The following is a 20,926-nucleotide window of genomic DNA, read 5'->3' on the forward strand; positions in this document are numbered from 1 at the left end:
GTCTTCATCAGCTTTTCAGAGTGCCCACGCTTTAGAGTCATATTTGACCATTGTCATCACTGTAGCTTCTAATCTTGGTTCGTAGACTTACCTTCCTATTCTTCCAAACCTTTTTTTACCTGTAAAAAAACCCAACCTGAGCCTTGGCTATTCTACTTTTAACATCTTCACTGCTCCCACCGTCTTCACTAATGATACTACCAAGGTAAGTGAAGCTATCCACCTGATCAATCTTTTCGTTACACAATGTCACCTTTTAGTCTTCACTTATTACTAGCCTTAGTGACTTAGTCTTCTTAACATTTATTTTCAAACCTATTCTAGGGCTCTGAAATTGCAAAACCTCTAAAAGCTCAATTATTTTGCTCACACTTTCATCTAGGATGCTTAAATCATCAGCATAATCTAAGTCCAGGAGAATTTTCCCTCCCCATTTGATTCCATGGTCTCCCATTGCCTTTCCTGTGCTTCTTAAAATAAAATCCATCAAAATTATCCATATAAAGGGTGGTAAAACACAACCCTGTTTAACTCCTGATTTAATACGAAATCAGCTGCTAACCTCATTTCCTACCTTAACTGCAGCAGTGTTATTCTCGTACACTAATCACCTTAGTGTATTTGTCTAGTCTACCATACAAGGATAAAACCTTTGCTAAAGCTCTTCTATTAACAGAATCTTACGATTGCCCATAAACTATAAAACCGAGGACAAAAGGTGTTTAATAATTAAGGAACTTATAAATTTTTAACCTAAGAGTGAAAATTTGGTTGACACATCTTCTACTTTTTCTAAAGACCGCACTGTTCTTCTCTTAAAACGTTGTCTACAGCATCTCTCAGCCTAAAAAGTATCATATAACAAAGTAATTTGCTTCGTACAGAGATCAGACTAATGCCTCGATAATTACCACGCTCACTGTTATCGCCTTTCAAATACAGTACTTTAGTTAAGGTTTTCCTAAAATCGCTAGGTACTTCTTCTTTTTCAAAAATGATATTTATAATCTTCAGTAGGTTTTTTCTAACCTCAGAATCGTCATATTTAAGAAACTCATTTACTACACTCTCAGCACTTGGAGTCTTATTATTTTTTAATCCTTTTAGTACTGTCGCTAATTTTCCCTGACAAAACAAATCTTCCTTCACATCCAAGATATCACAAACTTTTTGGTTTTCCTCTTTATCTTTCCCTGTAATTCTATCTGGGTTTAGCATATTCTTAAAATGTTATCCTCATCTCTCTTTAGCTCTTTGCGTATCACTAATTATTGCCCCATTCCTGTCTTTATCTGGGACATGTCCAGATTGACTACTCCCTCTTAATTTATTAACATGTTAGTACAATATTTTACTATTGTGCCGACTAGCTGCATCTTTCAGATCCTCGGCAATTTTATCGAAGGCCTCAACTTCACACCTCCTTAATTCATATTGTAATGCTTTCTTCACTTTCTTTACATTTGTTTTCTTTTCATATGATCTATCACTCAGCTAATTCTTGTACAAGCCCTTTCTCTTCTCTACTAAACATAAAGCTTTTCACTAATATTCCTAGCTGTGGTCCTAACTTTCTTCCCTAAGACACCATTAGCAACTTCACAAATTTTTTTCCTAATATTATTCCATCCATCTTCCTCATTATCAAATTTGAGACTCTCTATTTAGTATTTAACTGTTCCTGGAAAGTTTCTCTCAAATTATCATCCTAGAGTTTAGCAACATTATAACTTACCTGGAGGCAGTTACCCTAGCGTAAAGAGCGTGGCGTTGAGGAGGGACAGCCCCTTTCATATACGGAATAATTTCTGTTCGTTTTAAGTTTTAATGTCGCTCCTTACTTTCAATTAAAAAAAAATCTTTATTTAATAGCCTATGGACTTGTGGTACAGTTTGAGATGGTGGTATTTCCGTGGAAAATTTTCCAAGGAGGGGGATTTCCTATATGATTTGAAAACGTCCACGAGAAATGTCCCTAGAGGGTTGTCACCCAGGATGGAAAAAGCTCGTGGGGGGATGTTCTCCAGATGGGTCAGTGGGGGGTATTTTAGGTAAGAAGAGCTTTACTTTGAGGAACTTTCTGTGGGAGAGAGACCTTTCCATAAAGGGAAGCTTGGTTTCCTGGTATTATTTGAAAAAATATCAGAAATTAAATTCAAAAACACGTTCTCCCAACTGAAAGCAAGGACCAACATCAAAACTTAAAACGGAAAAAAAAATTCGCTCTTTACGCTAAAGTTCTTTAGTACTTTTAAAGAACTTCTTAATTACTTAAAGTACTTCTAAAAGAACTTGTAATTAAACTGCCTTTGTGTTTCAAGAATAGTTCTTGAAGATCGGTACAAAAAGTCAAACTTTAGCGTAAAGAGTGAGGTATTGAGGAGGGGGCAACCTCCCTAATGCACTAAATAAAAACTATACATAGGTCAGGCTATCAACATCAGTGACTAGACCTGTTATGTTTGAAAAGAAAAATAAATTAGGAACAAAATAGTATATTACTTTAATTTGTATCTTATTTATGTCCTATAAATAACAAGGCCTTTGTCATTGTTCAAAGATGCAGCTAAACCCTTTGACAACATGGTGATCTTAATCCAAGATCCTGAATATGAAATAAGCATTGTGGTAACAAAAAAGTAGCTTTATCTGATTCCTGATTGGACATTGCTTCAATATATAATTTTGATTTCCCTGAAAATCCGTTAATGGGCCAGGTAATGCCTAAGGCTATATATTTAAATTTTAATTTTTTCTGAATTGGTATTTTTTTTGCAGTACAAATCAGTGGTATTAGCCAAAATTTAGGCTCTTGTGAAGGAGACATGTTAAGAAAATAATTCTTACTTCATAACAAGTCAAAAAATTGTTCTTAACACATTTTGAAGACCTCTCTTCTATTTCCCCCTTCTCTCCTTTGTATGGAAATATATAGCCCAAAATTTTATATATTCTGTGTTTTTCTGTTTCTTGGTTTTCTCATCATTGATTCAAATTATGGGTGCAGGGTGAAAACAAGAATGATACATGGAAAAATCTATGGGACATTAGGGGGGGGGGAGTAAAGCATAGTTAAGTTCTTTCTCAAAAATTTATTCATTTAGTCTAAAGCTTAAAGAAAATTTTTCCAAGATTTATTTATTTGGTCTAACCTTGACCAATTTTCCATTATGTTATGATGCCAGCTTCAGAAAATTAACCAAGTCAAATTTGAATATTTTAAAAACAGTTTAAGTAATCGAACAACCAGCTTATAATGAAAAATATAACAATAATAGAAAAATTGCAGTCCTTGACTATAAGAAAAAAAAACAACCAAAAGCACATAGGAAATTTGGAAATTCAAGAACAAAAGTTAATTTGCATTATCGTCATATAAAATAATTTGATTTATTACTTCTTTGTGGATTAGTTTTGCCACATGGCCTTCAAAAATCGTGTATATCATTTTTTGTCTCATGGATTTACTGGCATTATTTGAAAAACGACTGGAAATTAAAAATTAAACGAGTTTTTTATAACTGAAAATAAGGAGTGACATTAAAACTCAAAACGAACAGAAATTATTCCGTTTATGAAAGAGGCTGCCCCCTCCTCAACACCTCGCTCTTTACGCTTTATCACTTTAAAAAGTAGAGTTGGGGCATAGAGTCAAACTTTAAGGCGAAGAGTGAGGTGCTGAGGAGGGGACAGCCCTTTCCGTATAAAAAATAATTTAGGTTCGCAGTAAGTTTTAATGTCGCTCCTTACTTTTAGTTAAAACACATTTTTTTTAAATTTTCTGAAATCAGCCACATGGGGTTTGAGCTTGCGGCTTTTATCAGAGAGTGCATGAAAAAAGACTTAACACAATATGGAATTTTGTTTGCACTCTTTTAGTAGAGCATTTGCGGTGGAAAACATTCAAAAAATAGTTTCCACATTCATAAGCTATACTTCTAGTTGATCAATCTTTCCACAGTCAAATGGATTTTTTAGTTGTGTAAACAACCGAGTTAATCATCAATTAGCACACTAGCTAATTTGTAACCTTAATTATGAATTCAGTTAATAGAATAGAACTTATTGACACGAGATCTCGATGTCTGGGTCTCATTAAGCTTCCATGTCATTAAATCTCAACATGAACGGAATTTCTGCCATGCTTGTCGTTCCGTATCAGTTAAATTACCTATGCAGTTATGTTGAGCAAACATAGCTCCTAAATGGATCGTTTATTATTATTTATTCCCAGTTTTGACGTCAGTGCTATGGGATATTTACTATGTATCATAAGCTTATTTAGGGCCTTAATTAACCCTAAATTAGATATAAATTACGCCAGCCTGCAGAGAGTTGATAATAACAAGAATGAATGAAAAACGAACACTAAATTTCAAAGTGGAGCTTCTCAATTATTTTGTATGCTATTAATGCCAGACACATATTTTCCTATATCGGGTGTCTTATGTCTTTGTGTTGAAAAAAAATTGAAACCCTAAAAATTTCCATAGTTATCCCAAGTGATGAGACTTTAAAAATCGTTTAGAGGTGGCATAGATAATACATGCTGACAGGATTAAAATTGAAAAAATAATAATCCCCTTCCCCCTTGCTACATTATCGGGAATTCGCTGAAAAGTAATAGTTTTTTATATAATCATTAAAAAAAACAACGAAAATACGACAAATTTGCCCCCTCTTGATTTTGAAATTACCCTTGCCTTTCTTGTATTTCATTTCTTTAGTTGAAAAATCCTTGCCCCCTCCCCTCCTGTATATTTTTTTTGAATTGGCCCGCCTATTCACTATTGGCCATAAATATAGCATATATTGTGAAAATTGCATTATAAACTCTATAAGACACGTGTAAATTAAAGAAAGTTTAAATAAAATTTTTACGCAATAAAAAAAAAAAAAATAAAAAAAAAATCTGGAGCTCAATGAAGACAAAAAAATACAGGCCTATGTACAATTTCCTCACAATTCAAGATCTTTGAGCCCTCAAAGGCTCCACGTTGTCTTGTTATACAGCCGATAATTGTTCATCACCACATAATCTTTTCAAATTATCTATACATTTTTTTTTACAATTTTTACAGGATACATTTGTAATATTTTGCAATGAAACATCCCGCAATACAACACTGGACAGCTTCGATGTCATTAAAATCCTATAGAACAGATAACGGTTCTCCTGTATTAAACGTCCTCTTTTATATACTGCTAGTTTGGTTAATGCTAATGAAATAAAATAGGATGCATATATCAGTGTTTATAAACAAGTTTGGGCTATAAATTTGCACATTAGGGGGGGGGGTGTTGGGTAAAGCATAGCATATATTATTTCATAACCTAGCCTAACCTAGGTACCTCCCCCCCCCTAAACCCCCCAAAACAACAGTTTAAATATCGTAACGCAATGAAAACCACGCTATATATTGCATTACTCTATAGCGGTGTCTTTAATTTAACCGTCAAAAACGGGTTTCTCGTCACTGGTTTCCATTGCAGTATATAAAAGAGCGCGTTTAATACAGGAGTACCCAGATAACTAATGAATAAATAATTTGAAGTAATTAATAATTTGATTAGTAATTAATAATTGTAAGGAATAAATAATTGGACAATTGCACAAATTCCTTTGCATCGTAAATTAAATACGTGTGTAGCGAGAACTTTATTCATAGCGAATTCGGAAAATCCATTAAAGCAGAACTTCGCTCAATAATACTCACTTACAACCGTTAATAACGTGAACTGTTTTTAAGTTTTTTTATGTACCATTATAACGGTTGTGTTGTGGTGTTATAGGCTAAATCACTGAGATGACTTCAAATACTCCAAATAGACTATAGTAATGTCACTCTATAGTGATTGTTGGGTGATAATAGCTTATTAGTAATCTCGCTCTAAAATATTAAATGAAAATTTTCAGCCTATTGAAAATTTTCATTAGTAATGTGAACTGATCTTGTATTTTTGAATGATCTTGTAACTGAATTTCCCCCCCCCCCTTTTACTTTGTTAATGAGGATGAATAGTCTGTTATTAATTAGTTATTACCTTTGTCGTCAGTGGAATACTGACACTGGATCTCTCTCTTTCTCTCTCTCCCCTCCCCCCTCTCTCTCTCTCCTTACCCCTCTCTCTCTTTTTCTCTATATCTCTTTCCACCTTCCTCCTCCATGCTTACCTCTAAATATGATGTAACTGACTAAAAAGAAATTGATGATATGGTTTTCAACATCCTCGAAGCGTCAAAATGATTTATGTGTAAGCAAATATTTCCACACTAGCACAATTCCATAGGTGTTAATATCTGTTTTATATGTAAATCGAGTTTCTATTGAAAGAAATGGCCTGTAAGAAATATGAACCTTGTTTTCTTTTCAGAAATAACCCCTCAAAAAAAAAAAATCAAAACTCCAACTTTTTCAGTCTAGGAATGGCGCTTTTTTAATAATAGTTTGCAGTGCCATTACATCGTTGGTGTTATAGGCTAAACTACTGAGATGACGTTGCACTGACTGCAAAAAAAAAAAAAAATCAAAACTCCAACTTTTTCAGTCTAGGAATGGCGCTTTTTTAATAATAGTTTGCAGTGCCATTACATCGTTGGTGTTATAGGCTAAACTACTGAGATGACGTTGCACTGACTGCAAAAAAATTTTAATTTTGTCATTCAAATAAACTTCAATAATGTCACACTAGTGTGATTGTTGTGTAGACTATTAGTAATATCGTTCCAAATTATAATATAAAAATTTGCAGTTTAATATTTTAAGTATTGCCTAGCTACTAACAATTTGAAAATATTTATGTTGATTTATTCATTCATTCATTAGCTCATATGCTAAATGTTTTCATTTTAAGATAGCATTATGTTCAATTTAATAGCAATCTAAGACAAAAAAGAATCGCTCCCCGAAATAAAAGAAACAAAAAGGGAATAAAAGATACAGCGTAGATACTCCACTGATAACTGCAGTAACGCTACCATACATCCTCCAATATTGAGCAAAATTTATAAGATAACCAATCAATTTTCATCTATGGAAAACATATCTATGTAGTTTCAGGCCATGGTACCACATTGCAGCACGTTTGTCACTAAATATATAGACGAGTCTATACAGAACTGATTGTTATTATAGACCTGTGCCTTATTCCTTAGTTACATCAGAGCAATAAGGGGGTGTGTATTGTCTTGTCGAGAGAAAGGGTGACTGTAGTTTCAGGAAGAGTATTCTTTAGGCGAACAGTTTTCAACTTTTCGTGAGAGACCCTTCGAGTCAATGTGGATGTAAAAAAGGTTTACCCCTCCCCTCTTCTTTTACATGTTTAGATGGATAAAGGGTTTTTTGCAACCCTAATAAGTCCCCTCCCCCCTCTCCTTGATCCAAAGTTTCAGTATACTATAGATATCGATCAGACCCTCAATAAAGTACAAGTTAAACTTAACTATAGAGAACAAGGATACCAAAAATAATTGTGTGTAAAGCATTTTCAAGAAAATGACTTATCATGTTATTTTCTACATATGCTAGCAAACAAAAAGTTTTCTAAGACTTATTTTCAAGAAAATGACTTATCATAAGTCATTTTCTACATATGCTAACAAACAAAAAGTTGAAAGGCTAAAAAGATAAATAGAAAAATTTTGGTAATCTTAATTTCTATCATTGATAAAACAAGTAGCATCGCTACCATTAGTGTATTTTTGGGTTGATTCTATGCTTATGTTAGTTCTCTTCTCCATGGCTTTCATTTTTGGTCTTTTAGACCAATTGATTGGTTTTAAAATTACTTCTTTTTTTCCGAAGATCCCTATATTCTTCTTATTATGAAATTATTTGAAAAAAACTACGTTTTCTAAAGAGTTAAAGAGGCTGAGTTACAAGGTCGAACCTTAAAACGTACAGGGATTAGGAGGCACAGTTGGGGGGCTGCTGCCCCCAAACCCCGCTTTCGCAGCCTTTAAATAAAAAAAAAGTTTTTTAAACTGAAAGTAAGGAGCGACATTAAATCTTAAAACGAACAGAAATTATTCTGTATATGAAAGAGGCTGTGCCCTCCTCAACGCCTCGCTCTTTACGCTAAAGCTTTTATTGTTTAAAAAAAGAGTTGTGAGAAAGTCAAACTTTAGCGTAAAGAGCGAGGCGTTGAGGAGGGCACAGCCTCTTTCATATACAGAATAATTTCTGTTCGTTTTAAGATTTAATGTCGCTCCTTACTTTCAGTTTAAAAAACTTTTTTTTATTTAAAGGCTGCGAAAGCGGGGTTTGGGGGGCAGCAGCCCCCCAACTGTGCCTCCTAATCCCTGTACGTTTTAAGGTTTGACCTTGTAACTCAGCCTCTTTAACTCTTTAGAAAACGTAGTTTTTTTCAAATAATTTCTGCACGTTTTTGTACAGTTTATTACTTATTATTGCTCCTTGTAACTCAGCCTCTTTAACTCTTTAGAAAACGTATTTTTTTTCAAATAATTTAAAAAAGAAACTGGGTTTCTTTTTAAAGTTTGAATTCAGTATTAAAAAAATTGCTCTGATGGAGAATCGAACCCAGGTTTCCCGCCTGAAAGTCGGGAGTATAACCGCTAGACTATACAGACACAACAGTAATTGTTTTTTAGTATATGGAAGCTATTTTCGACGCAAGCAAATTCCCAAAAAACTTGATATTTGGTTTTTGGAAAACAGGGAAGGAGTGATCGGATTGATCTGAAATTGCGAGGATAAGCTCCCAGGCCCCAGGAAAGATTATCTTCCGAATTTCAGCCCGTTAAAGGGGGGTTGTGGTCGGAAAAATTAACATGGGCTAATATAGGAAAACAAGGTTTTTCGTAAATATAAATTCGGTGGATAATTTTTTCGGTCTGAAAATATCAAAAGGCCCTAACAGGTCGAATTCTGATTCAAATGAGTCCTCATTCAACCGGATCCGTTGCCAACTGTGGCCTGTAGGTGTGGCTAAAAAAAAAAAAAAGAAATGAATTTTAAGTGGCTATATTTGGTTTTTTGAAAACAGGGACGGAATGATCGGATTGAGCTGAAATTTAGAGGATAAGCTCCCGGGCCCTAGGAAAGCTTAACTTCTAAATTTCAGCCCAATCGGACAACGTTAAAGGGGGGCTGTGGTGGGAGGGTCCAAAATTCCGGCCCAGTTTACCCCATGAAGATAAAGTCAGAGGAGGATTAAATTTTGCAAGTTTCTTAGTTTGAGCTTGGGCTACAAAATGCGATTACCGCCGTCTCTCTGCGACCTCTAGGACCTGAAATCGCTTAACATTGTGGTGGGTCGCCTCTTTATAGAGGCACAAGTGTGCCTCCTTGATGACTATAGGACTCAGTCACTGTTTATATCTGCTAACAGGGTTACGGAAACCTCATCTCTCTTTTCTGTAGTCGCCTTAAAAAAAAGGTAAAGAATACGGCATTGGACTTTACAGTCTCTATCGGTGGGGCTGATCTCCGTTTCTTGGCCCTTCAGCCAGAAAGTGCAATGGGGGATCGGGGGTCAACCGTCCTGTTTTTCGCATCCTGATTACCATCCCCAGATTTCTCCAGGTATCCAATTAAAGCTGCGTGGACTCTGGCTGAGCTTACGGAGTCACGCTACTGACCCCCGTCCCAAACCAAATAATTGGATACACTAGGATTCGAGCCCTCGCCCTCTCGGTCAAAGAATTCTATATCCAGCGCACCAATCCACTTGGCTAGGACGGTCTAGGTGCCTTTAATTGAATATAAATGGCACTATCATCAAATAACTCAAAATTTTAATTTAATTATACCTGTTTAGAATTTGTATAATAGCTAATAAGCTATAGACTGAATGATTTGATTAATGGCAATATGGTGTTAATGAGGCCGATACCCTATATCATATAGTTAGGCTTGGGCAGGATTTGAAGAATGACCAGGAATTAAATAAAAAGAAAGTTTTTTAACAGAAAGTAAGAGCAAGATTGAAACTTAAAACGAATAGAAATTATTCCGTATATGAGTTGGGCTCAATCCCTCGCTAATTACGCTAAAATTTGGCTTTTTAAACGCGCATCCGTAATATTTTGCCGGCGAAAAAAACCACATGTTTGCAGCTAGGAGATTGAAGCCTTTACATAAGGGTTTTTTGATATACTGAATTACTGAATCTAAAGATGTGCTATTCATTCAGAGTACTTGCCGTTTTGGGGATACTTATCCCCTTCTTTGAAAATCAAGCAGTTTATTATGCTTGTAGCTTTTGATGGGTAACTTTGATTTTAATGAATTTTATATGTTTGGAATCGGCGTTAAAAGCGAATTTTTTGATGCTTTAATTGTTATCAGATCTTTTTGTGTTCCTGTTACTATTAACCTGAGTGAATCCTTGCTTACAGTTCAACACGAAGAACAGTTTAATCAATTTACGAAAAAAAAAACAAAAAAAGAAAAGAAAAAAAAAAACAATAACCTTCCTTGACCATCCTTCTCAGATAAGAAAATACTGTATAAAATGTTGCATTTAAATATATGGAAGTCACCACCTTTCTGTTGCGACGGTTCAAACATGCTAATTGAACTGGTACAACTACTATGAACGACTTATCAAGGTTACAGCGGTTTTAACTGCAACTGAACCCTCGTGTTGCTGAACTCCAAGCAGCTGAACCCCCTTGTAACTTAACCACCATGTAACTGAACCCCTATTCAACTAAGCTCTCGTGCAACTGAACTCTCGTGCAACTAAACTTAATATAACTGAATCCTCGTGCAACTGAGCCGGCTCGCAACTGAACCCCACTTATTTAAACCCTCATGCAACTTAACCCCGGTACTCAGTTCTTCAGCCTTCTACAAATATGAGGCGATATCATGGATCAAGACACAAGTTAGAATCTTTACATCTTCTGCCTTGTTGTAATTGCTAATTGCTTAAAGTCACGAAACAAATGCATACAAAATAAATCCCTAAGAAAAAATCTGTTTTGTTGTTACAAAAAAGAAAAGAAAATCGAATTCCACATACAAATAAAGCCAGATTTATTTCTTCTTTTTTTATTTCTGTTAATGGGAGTTCGATTGGCCCTTTCCCAGTCTACATACTATGATGGTTTTTTTTATCACTTTTCTTTTTTTGTTATTTTCACTTTGTGATATATTCTCGGCCCGTAGCTCGTTAGTATTTGGTTTGGAAAAGGTTAATTACCTTTCCTGAATGTTGAGTAAAATCTGTGTTAAAAATCTCTGAACTTTGTGAATTTAGATTAAACAGTTCGTGGTAACGAACTGTAAGTAAGGGACGATGCGGCTCGATAGTAACGAAAACTCTAGGAAACAGAGTCTTGAAAACAAAAGATACATCAAAAGAATCGAGTTTTGATGTTTATTCAAAATATATAAAATTCATCAAATTTAGTGTTATTCGTCATAAGTTACGAGCCTAAAAAATAGGCCCAGTTTTTAAAAAAGGGGAAGAACCCACAAAACATCAAGTGATCTTAATGAAAGTAACGCCAACAGATTTAGCATACCAGGGGACCCTACTGTAGAGGTTTCAAGGTCCTATGTACAAAAATATGGAATTTTGCATATTTTGCTCGCGTGTTTATTTTTTTTCCAGGGGTGTTTGTATTGAACCAGCGATAGTATAAAATCGGGAAAGGGCTCATTTGGTCGAAAATCAACAGTTTCAGTACCTTTTTTAAGTAACCAAAAATATTGGAGGACAGCTAGCCCCCATCTCACGGTCATTTTCCCCCCAAAGTAGCCCGATCCAAATTGTGAGATAGCCATTTTTTCAGCAAAGTCGAAAAATTTAATTACTATGTCTTTGAGCAAGACTTGACCCTCCCACGGTTCTCGGGGGAAGGGCTGTAAGCTATGAACTTTGCTCATTGTTTACATATATGAAAACTATACAGACATTTTTCAGTGGGGGTTTTTCTGGTGGAGGGGGGGGGTACGCGGAAGGATCTTTCCATGGAGGAATTTTTCGTGGGGAAAGGGAATTTTCCATGGAGGGGGAGGCAAATTTCCAAGCATTATTTAAAAAAACAATCAGGAATTAAATAAATAAAAAAATCAGTTTTTCAACTGATAGTAAGGAGCAATATTAAAACTTAAAACGAACAGAAATTATTAAGTATATGAGAAGGTTCACCCTTTCCTCAATACCTCACTCTTTAGCGCTTAAGTTTGTTTAGCACTTTTAAAAGAGCTTATTATTCTAATTAGACGGTCTTTGTGATTCAGGAGTCATTCTTGAATAATTGCAACGAAAAATCAAACTTTTGCGTAAATAGGGAGGTATTGAGGAGAGGGGCGACCCGTCTCATATACGTAATAATTTCTGTTCGTTTTAAGTTTTAATGTTGCTCCTTACTTTCAGTTGAAAAAAATTGTTATTTTTTTTTATTTTAACGAAAAGGGTTCCCGATTTCACACTGATCAAAGAGTTCGTGGTAACGAACTGTAAGTAAGGAGCGATGCAACTCAATAGTAACCGAAACTGTAAGAAACATAGTCTTATAAATAGATATATTGAAATAATTAAATTTTGACGCTTATTCGAAATATATAAAATTCATGAAGTTTAATGTTACCCATCAAAAGTCACGAGCCTGAGAAAATTTGCCTAATTTTTGAAAAGTTGAAACTTCCCTAAAAATCAAATAATCTTAATGAAAATCAAACCACGAGATTCAGCATATCAGACAACTCTACAGTAGAGGTTTCAAGCTCCTATAAACAACAGCATGGAATCTTGAATTTTTTGCTAGAAGGAAGGTCACGGATGCGTGTTTTTATTTGTTTTTTGTTTTGGTTTTTTATCCAGGGGTGATCGTATTAAACCACTGATCTTAAAAGATAGGAAGAGGGCTCATTTTATCAGAAATCAAAAGTTCTTGCACTCTTTTTAAGTGACCAAAAATATTGGAGGGCAACTAGCCGCCCTCCACCTCCCCCTTTTTATCCAAAGTTGTTCGATTAAAATTTTGAGATTACCATTTTTTAAGCATGGTATCAAGATCTAATTACTATGTCTTTCAGGATGATTTGACCCCCCACAGCCCCCAGGGAAAGGCAAGCTATGAATTTTGCCCAATGCTTACATATAGTATTGGCTATTGGTAAGTATAAAGATATTTTCGGGGGGAGAGGGGATTTTCTGGTGGGGGTGCTTATGCAGGATAATTTTTCAATGGAGGAGTTTTCGTGGGGGAAGGGAATTTTCCACGGAGGGGGAGCTGGATTTCCCGGCATTAATTAAAAAAACTATCAGAAATCAAATAAAATAACAAGTTTTTTCAACTGAATGTAAGGAGTAACCTTAAAACTTAAAACGAAAAGAAATTATTACGCATACGAGATGGGGGTTTCCCCTCCTCAGTACCTCACTCTTTACGCTTAAGTGTTTTTTAATTAAAAAAAACTTATTATTCTAGTTAAACGGTCCTTGTGTATCAGGAGTCATTTTTCAATAATTGGAACAAAAAGTCAAACCTTAGCGTAAAAAGCGAGGTATTGAGGAGGGGCAGCCCCCTCATATACATACAAATTTCTGTTCGTTTTAAGTTTTAATGTTGCTCTCTGCTTTCAGTTGAAAAAAAACTGTTTTTTTAATTTTATTTTAGACTTCTGTTCACACACAAGTGATATCGACAGGCATTTACTTCATAATTAAAAAAAAAAACATTTGCCCCCTGATATTGCCTCATATTTGTAGAATACTGAAAACTGAGTACGGGGGTCGAATTGCACAAAGGCTCAGTTAGATCATGGGTTTCAGTTGTATGAGGGTTCAGTTTTACAGGGGTTCAGCTACTCGGGGATTCAGTTACACGAGGGTAGGGTTCAGTTACAAGCAGGAGCGTAGCTCCAGAATTTTATTGGGAGGGAGAGGCAAGAGGGGTCCTTATCCGGAGAGTCAAGGGGCAAGGGCTACATCTAAATTACTTGGGGACAACTGCCCCTCTACTCTTCCTAACGACGCCACCGGTTGCAAGGGGGGGGGGTGTAATTTCTAAATTCCTTAACCCCACTCAGGAATTTTGATCTGTAAGATCTGAAAAAAAATAATTTGTCTGTATTGCAGTACGCTATAGCTTAGTTTCATTGAAAAAACCAAGATGTATAATATTTTTATTAAATATTTAATATAAAGTGGTGATCACATTAGGTATTTAAAATAATGTGTTCTGCGTGGCCTGCTTTCCATAATTCTCTGTTGGAGCTTGCATAATTTTGTTTCAAAAGTATTATATTTTCATCATATTTTGATATATTTCATTACGATTAATCTAATATAAGTTCTTGGGTGGGGTCGGGATATTTAAGAAGTACCCTATGTGGTTCAGTTAAATGTTGTTCAGTTGCACGAGGGGTCACCTCCACGGGGTTTTCATCTGCACAGGGATTCAGTTGCACGGGAGTTCAGTTGATTGAGGATCAGTTACACGAAGGTTCGTTTAACGCACACCGATTACAGCGATAGCTGTAACCTACCAATGAATGAATCACTTTTTTCTTTGCTAGGTTCAGCTGCAAAGGGGTTCAATTAAATCGGGTCAAAATTGCACAGAGGCTCAGCTGCATGAGGGTTCAGTTAAATGGGGCTCAGTTTTACAAGGGTTCAGTTTTACGAGGGCTAAGATACACGGGGGCTCAGTTGCAAGGAGGTTCAGTTGCATGGGGGTTCAGTTACACGGGTTTAGTTGCAGAAGGGTTCCGTTGCATAGGGGTTCAGTTGCACGGGGGTTGAGTTACAGGCACACAGGTTGCAGCGATAGCTGCAACCTAGCAAAGAATTAATCACTACCCATAGAAACTGTGAGCATAAAAGAATGTTTTGATAAAATACTAGTGAACAAAAATTACCATTTGAAGCTGATTCAGGATTAGTAATGTTTAGCAGTAATGTCAGGATTAGCAGGAGGGTAAATTGGATTGAAAGGGGCCTTTTTTAAGTATAAGTGGAGATCCCTGCCACAGGAAAGTGGTATTTTGTGCCATTCCACCAAAAGAGAGATAAAATGCCAGGAACCGATGATCAGCTGACAATGACATGATTGTTCCAATGACTGCCAAATTTTGGATGACTCATTAGCATTGATGACCTTTTTAAGTGACAAATCAGATTGTGCAAAGTGAAATACCGGTTTTTGTCATTTAGCTCCACAAAACAACAATTTTCGCCCGAAGAGGTTCAAAATACCAGAGAATACAAATTATGACATAGCCAGTTGACTTATCGTGGCTTAAAACCCTCAACGGGAGGTTTTGAGCCTCCATCTTGGAAAATAAGGAAAATCCCTTTTTTGCATAGTTAGCAAACCTGTCCTTAACCCGATGATGTTTACAATCCGATTTCTTGTATACACCCCCTCCTAGCCCCTTCAGTAGGTAAAAAAGCGTTACAAAAAATTCCCAAATGTAAAAACCATCAATTTTTTCGTAAGAATAAATAAATTTTTTGAATACCATTATTAATATATCGCTCGGACTATTTAGCTATATAACAAATTGCACATATATTAAGGGAAAGCTTAATGGTTTTAAGAAGTAAAACCTATATTTAATGTCAAATTTTAGCAAAATCAAACTGATCTTTAGAATGACATACATTTTTGTAAATTATATTAAACTGTGAATGTAAAATTCGTTTAATGTCCTTCAGTTTCTAAAATCTATATATTCGTCTAAATATTCAATCTATATATTCTATATATTCAATCTATATATTCAATTTATATATATCTATATATTCGTCTAAATATTCAAAATCTATGTATTCAGTTTCTAAAATCTATATATAGCGTAGTATTTGATAAACAACGATATTTCTTATCCTAAAATTCTCAAAGATATCAAGGTTAATAGTTAATATACCCCCTGGACTGGTTGTTTGACAAAATTCTAGATTTCTTAAGTGCAAACTTAAGAGGGATATGAAGTGAAACCTATATATGTATAATGGCTCAACAAAAACTAATGCGACTTCTTTAGTATTTATGGTCTCGAAACAAGATTCCTTGTGTAAGATTTATTTTGTATATTTTTAAAATCCAAAGACAAGCAAAAATTAGTTAAAATACAAAGTTTTTCTGATAGAAGTGTAAACCTCTTTTTAGTTTTTTATTTGTATTCCTTTTATATTGGCAGATGTAATGGTTTACGTAAATTCCAAAGATAGACGATAAACGTTGGTACATGGTCTTTATTAAATAACGTGAGAATACACACAGAGAAAATAAGGTAGCACAAGAACAACTAGCTACGACGAAGGCGAAATATGGACTGCCTTTAGAAATGAACCAAGAATATAACTTTCCTAGAACGGAAGTTCCAGGCCTGGGAACGACCCATTTCCCACGACTAGCTTTAGTCCCAAGAGCTCCCCCCTGGACCGCTATCGTTGACACATAAATGCCCAACTAACTAAGAAATGAGATACCCGGAAAAGCTTCTCGAATTGATGTTAAATACTTTACATATTCTCCCCCTTGTTTTAAGTTAAATTTCCCAAATTTGGCTTATCCCCTTCTCATTAAACCCCCAAACTTTAATTGAATTCAAAACATTCCCTTCCCAAATTATTAGTAGAGATGCCTTATTGACTCCAGGGGGGACTCCATATATAGGCATAGAGTCATTAGGGAGAGCACGTGGTTAAAGGGGTCAATGACCTCTTTACACACACACAGCAACACACACACACACACACCTGTGCTGTCAGTCATTAATCAAATTGTTTCCGGGGAAGTTAATTAATGTCTGACAGATGACGTCAAGTTAATTAATGTCTTTGGAGTTCGACCAGAATTGTCTACGAGGCAAAGTTTAGATCACACGTGACAGATGATGTCATGATTGATTGATTTGACACGAAAGGGGAATTAATTTGTTGTTTCTAAGGGGAATTATTGATTCACGAAAGGGGAATTAATTTGTTGTTTCCAAAGAGAATTGTTCCTAAGCGAATGTCTATTAATGTCTTTGGAGTTCTACCAAGAGAATTGTTTCCGAGTGAATTTTTTGATCTTAGCGATGAAGTGATTGATTCACGAAAGGGTTTCCAAATAATTTCAAATATGAAAGCACAGGGATGCCAAAAAACAAAAAGAAACTCGCTGAAATTACGTATAGGGATTGTTTGGGCGAAACAGTTTCAGACATTTTAGGGAATTGTTTCGGCGAAACAGTTAGAGACATATTAAAAGATGATTTTAGAAGAGGTTTTAGAAAAAGATTTGAGGGTGAAACTCTGTGGTCGTTATAATACACAAGTTCCATTTGAACAGTGTCGTAAGGTCCTCTACTCCAACCCCAAAGGGTCCTCATACCCCACGGGTCCTCATACCCCACCCCAACCCCGAAGGAAGCCCACGGTCCTCAAAGGTCCCCCAGGCTCCCAAAGGGCCCCCCCGACCCCCAAATGCCCTCCCCCGGCCCCCAGAGAGTCCCCTCCCCAATTTGTTAATACTTTTTTATGCACTTTATTATATCTTTTCAGAACAAGTTCCTTTCTTAATGTCATTCCTTAACCCATTTTTAAAAGTTGAAGTACCAATCCTTTCATCACAACTTTACTTTACAGCTTTTTGGATACCCCAACACCAAGCAATACCTTTCAAAAGGCATTTAAGAGCAATTTCTTTTCTTAATGTCCCTTCTAAATCCATTTTCCAACTTGAAGTACCCATCCTTTTCACCCATAACTTTACTTTACAGCTTTTTGGATACCTCAACACCAAGAAATACATTTCAAAAGGTATTTCAGAACAAGTTCCTTTCTTAATGTCCCTCCTAAACCCATTTTACAAGTTGAAGTACCCATCCTTTTCACTCACAACTATACTTTACAGCTTTTTGGTTACCCCAACATCAAGAAATACCTTTCAAAGGGCATGTCAGAGCAAGTTCCTTTCTTAATGTCCCTTCTAAAACCATTTTACAAGTGGAAGTACCCATCCTTTTCACTCACAACTATACTTTACATGTTTTTGGATACCTCAACACCAAGAAATACTTTTCAAAAGGCATTTCAGAACAAGTTCTTTTCTTAATGTCCTTCCCAAACCCATTTTACAAATTGAAGTACCCATCCTTTTCACTCAGAACTTAGTTATAGGTAAGAGTTTGAAGTTTTACCTTAGAGACTTAGCTTAGAGTAATAGTTTGGTTTAGTTTTAGTTAAAAGTTTAGAGTTTTTTAGCTTAGAGTCTTAGCTTAGAGTTTTTGTTAGAGTTCTATTTTAGTTTATTTTTAGTTAAGAGTTTAGAGTTTTTAGCTTAGAGTCATAGCTTATAGTTTTATTCAGAGTTCTAATTCTATTCTAGTTTATTTAAGAGTTAAGAACATGTAGTTTTATCTTACAACCTTAGCTTAGAGTTTTAATTAAAGTTGTAGTTTGGTTAAGTTAAAGTTAAGAGTTTCAAGTTTTATCTTAGAGTCTTAGATTAGAGATTTTGTAAGAGCTCTAGTTTAGTTTTAGTTAAGAGTTTAGAGTTTTTAGCTTAGAGTCTTAGCTTAGTTTTAGTTAGAGTTGAAGTTTAGTTTAGTTACATTTAAGAATTTAGAGTTTTAGCTTAGAGTCATAGCTTAGAGTTTTACTTAAAGTTTTAGTTTGGCTTAGTTTTAGTTAATAGTTTTGAGTTTTAGCTTAGAGTCTTAGCTTAGAGTTTTTTGTTAGAGTTCTAGCTTAGTTTAATTTTAGTTAAGAGTTTGATATCTCACATTTGAGTTTTAGTTAGATTTCTAGTTTAGTTTACTTTTAGTTAATAGTTTAGAGTTTTACATTATAGTCATATATTAGAGTTTTTTTTAGAGTTCTAGTTTATTTTAGTTTTATGTAAGAGTTTAGAGTTTTATCTTATATTATTAGCTTATATTTTTTGTTAGAGTTCTAGTTTATTTTAGAAATAGTTAAGAGTTTAGAGTTTTAGCTTAGAGTCTTAGCTTAGAGTTTTTTGGTTAGAGTTCTAGTTTAGTTTAACTTTAGTTAAGAGTTTGATTTTTTACCTTTGAGTGTCACAGGTAGAGTTCTAGTTTAGTTTAGTTTTAGCTTAGAGTTTTAATTAGAGTTCTAGTTTAGTTTAGTTTTACTTAAGAGTCTAGAGTTTTAGCCTAGAACCATGGCTTGAAATTTTTGTTAGAGTTCTGGTTTAGTTCATTTTTACTTAACAGTTTAGAGTTTTTAGCTTAGTATAATATTATAAGTTTCGTTAGAGTCCTAGTTAGGTTAAGTTTTAGTTAAGAATTTAGAGTTTTAGCCTAGAGACGTTGCTCAGAGTTTTAGTTTAGTTTCAGTTAAGAGTTTAAAGTTTTAGTTTATAGTCTCAGCTTAGAGCTTTTATTAGAGTTTTAGGTTAGTTTAGTTTTAGTTAAGAGTTTAGTGTTTTTAGCTTATAGTTTTTGTTGAAGTTCTAGTTTAGTTTAGTTTTAGTTAAGAGTGTGGTGTTTTACCTTAGAGTCATAGCTTAGAGTTTTAGTTAGAGTTCTAGTTTAGTTTAGTTTTAGTTAAGAGTTTGGTGTTTTACCTTAGAGTCTTAGCTTAGAGTTTTAGTTAGAGTTTTAGTTTAGTTTATTTTTAGTTAAGAGTTTAGAGTTTCTAGCTTAGACTCTTAGCTTAGAGTTTTTGTTGAAGTTCTAGTTTAGTTTAGTTTTAGTTAAGAGTTTAGAGTTTTAGCTTAGAGTCTTAGCTTAGAGTTTTTGCTAGAGTTGAAGTTTATTTTATTAATAGTTAAGTTTAGAGTTTTGTCTTAGAGTGTCAGCTTAGAGTTTTTTTATTAGAATTCTAGTTTAGTTTAATTTTAGTTAAGAGTTTGATTTTTCACCCTTGAGTTTCAGTTAGAGTTCCAGTTTAGTTTAGTTTTAGTTAAGAGTTTGGTGTCTTACCTTAGAGTATTAGCTTAGGGTTTTAGTTAGAGTTCTAGTTTAGTTTAGTTCTAGTTAAGAGTTTAGAATTTTAGCTTAGAGTCTTAGCTTAGAGTTTTTGTTAGAGTTCTAGTTTATTTTAGTTTTAGTTAAGAGTTTATAGTTTTTAGCTTAGAGTCATAGCTTATAGTTTTTTTTGAAGTTCTAGTTTAGTTTTAGTTAATAGTTTAGAGTCTTAGCTTAGAGCTTTTGTTAGACTTGAAGTTTAGTTTAGTAATAGTTAGGAGTTAAAGTTTTAGCTTAGAGTCTTAGCTTAGAGTTTTTATTAGAGTTCTAGTTTAGTTTAGATATAGTTAAGAGTTTGGAGTTTTTAGCTTAGAGACTTAGCTTAGAGTTTTTGTTAGAGTTCTAGTTTAGTTTAGTTTTAGTTAAGAGTTTGGTGTTTAACCTTAAAGTCTTAGCTTAGAGTTTTAGTTAGAGTTCTAGTTTTGTTTAATTTTGGTTGTCAGTTTACAGTTTTAGCTTAGAGTCTTAGCTCTAAGCTCTAAGCTTAGAGTTTTTGTTAAGAGTTCTAGTTTAGTTTAGTTTTAATAGAGTTTTAGAATTTTTAACTAAGAGTCTTTGCTTATAGTTTTTGTTGAATTTCTAGTTTAGTTTAGTTTTAGTTAAGAGTTTGGTGTTTTACCTTATAGTCATACCTTAGAGTTTTAGTTAGAATTCTAGTTTAGTTTAGTTTTAGTTATGAGTTTAGAGTTTTAGCTTAGAGTCTTAGCTTAGAGTTTTTGTTAGAGTTCTAGTTTATTTTAGTTTTAGTTAAGAATTTAGAGTATTTAGCTTAGAGTCTTAGCATAGAGTTTTTATTGAAGTTCTAGTTTAGTTTAGTTATAGGTAAGAGTTTGGAGTTTTTAGCGTAGAGACTTAGCTTAGATACCTAACTTCGTTTTGCTCTACTTAAGATTTTTGAGTTTTTTAGATTAGAGTCTTAGATTTTAGGTGTTGTTAGAGTTCTAGTTTAGTTTAGTTTTTATTAAGATTCTATATCTTGATTATTAGAGTAATCGAATTTAGATTTTATTAGAGTTCTA

The 20,926-nt window shown here is 34.4% G+C and overlaps 1 protein-coding gene across 3 annotated transcripts in view; it reads left to right on the forward strand.

Annotated features, from left to right (window-relative positions):
- The window catches only part of LOC148955988 (protein eva-1 homolog C-like), a 163,073-nt gene that overhangs the window by 68,005 nt on the left and 74,142 nt on the right, over positions 1 to 20,926 (forward strand). The gene's annotated exons all lie outside the window — the stretch shown is intronic.

This window comes from Artemia sp. Qi Xiang Cuo, chromosome 1 (assembly GCF_049724085.1).
Source record: "Artemia sp. Qi Xiang Cuo chromosome 1, ASM4972408v1, whole genome shotgun sequence".
NCBI lineage: Eukaryota > Metazoa > Arthropoda > Branchiopoda > Anostraca > Artemiidae > Artemia > Artemia sp. Qi Xiang Cuo.